Below are 1,478 nucleotides of genomic sequence, written 5' to 3'. Positions count from 1 at the left end.
CTCGCATCACCTTTGCTGCAGAGAAGAAAGGGAGGAGTTCCCTCCTGACCCCCTGTGGGATCAGCTTCTGACCCGAAGCACGAGTAGGTTACTCACAGAGCATCTTCGCTTGTCCAGCTCCCAGTGCTGTTAATGAGCGTGAAGCTCCTCGATCCTCTGGAAAAAAAAACCAGAGCTTTCCACAATGTGTGTCTCAGCCTGCTACAGCAGCCGCTCCCAAGGAGCTGTAACGCTGCGAGCAACCTTTGGGAAGAAGGGCTGTAGAAGAGTTACTGCTGTTCTTGCGCGCGTATGGTGATCAGGTAAAGGTAGCCACACTGCTCCGTGAGATATTTATCACCAAAACAAAGGCCCTGGTCCTTTCTCCTTCCCATTTCTCTCTACGAGTAATCCCACGTAATTAACAATAAAGTGAGAAAGAGAGGAACTGATAGCGAAACAGATTAGCCAGCTTGACTGCAGCTCGTGAGAGGTAGGTTTGGGTATGAGGTGCTGTCAGCAAAAGCTTTACCACTTCATTTTCTTAACCAGCTTTTAATTTTACCTTAGAATACGTAGAAACACACCATCTGACTTTATATTGCAAGAGTAAAAAATCTGTTACCTCTTCTTGTATGAAGTGTAATTAAACTTCGGAAAGATTTTATTTTGAATGCTAGTTAACATTGAACATGGGTAGTCATGCTATTTCTACCTCACTTTGGTTTTGTGGTGTTCCTGACAATTACGTACAGATAATGTTACATCCTCACCACGTGTCCATTGTGTGACCAGGTCTCATCGTTTAAATAATACCAACAATGATAATCATTTACAAAAAATAAGTACAATCGCCCCAAACCTCTGCTTTCCTAATAAAAAGCTTTTTTAACACTTTATTACAATAGGAACCCTCAGCATTTCTCATGGTCTTTTTTATCAGAAGGTTTAAATTGAGATCTGAGAAAGAGAGGGGTTTCTCCTTTTTTTTCCCCCTTATACATTAAACCTTCTCTTCAGAAAAAAAATGGAGGAAAAATGGATTGCACGGTTGTTTTCATCAGGGTTTTGTTTTGTTTGTTTTACTTTCTAGATCTTAGTTTTGGAGTGAGTCTGTCAAAAAATATTTAAAAAGTTGAAAGCTTTATCGCTGCGTTTTTAAGCATAATTTGGGAATTATTTCATATTCCTTATAATGACAAAGTATTAAACTGTAAAACATAATCAGTGTAATTGAATACATAAATACCATATGGCATGTTATTTCATTGTTACTCAGTACTGGTTTATTACTTGGATATCATAATATATTGTGTTTTAACACCAACACTGTAACATTTACTAATTATTTTTATAAACTTCTGTTTTACTGCATTTTTTCACAACATATCAAATTTCACCAAATATATGCCTTACTATTGTATTATATACTGCTTTACTGTGTATATCAATAAAGCACGCAATTACGTTATAAAAGGTGCAGTACTTTTATCGAGGTT

This window comes from Pygoscelis adeliae, unplaced genomic scaffold (genome assembly GCF_000699105.1).
Source record: "Pygoscelis adeliae isolate BGI_AS28 unplaced genomic scaffold, ASM69910v1 Scaffold91, whole genome shotgun sequence".
In the NCBI taxonomy this organism is placed as follows: domain Eukaryota; kingdom Metazoa; phylum Chordata; class Aves; order Sphenisciformes; family Spheniscidae; genus Pygoscelis; species Pygoscelis adeliae.
The sequence above is the reverse complement of the archived record's forward strand: the minus strand, read 5'-3'. Positions refer to the sequence as shown.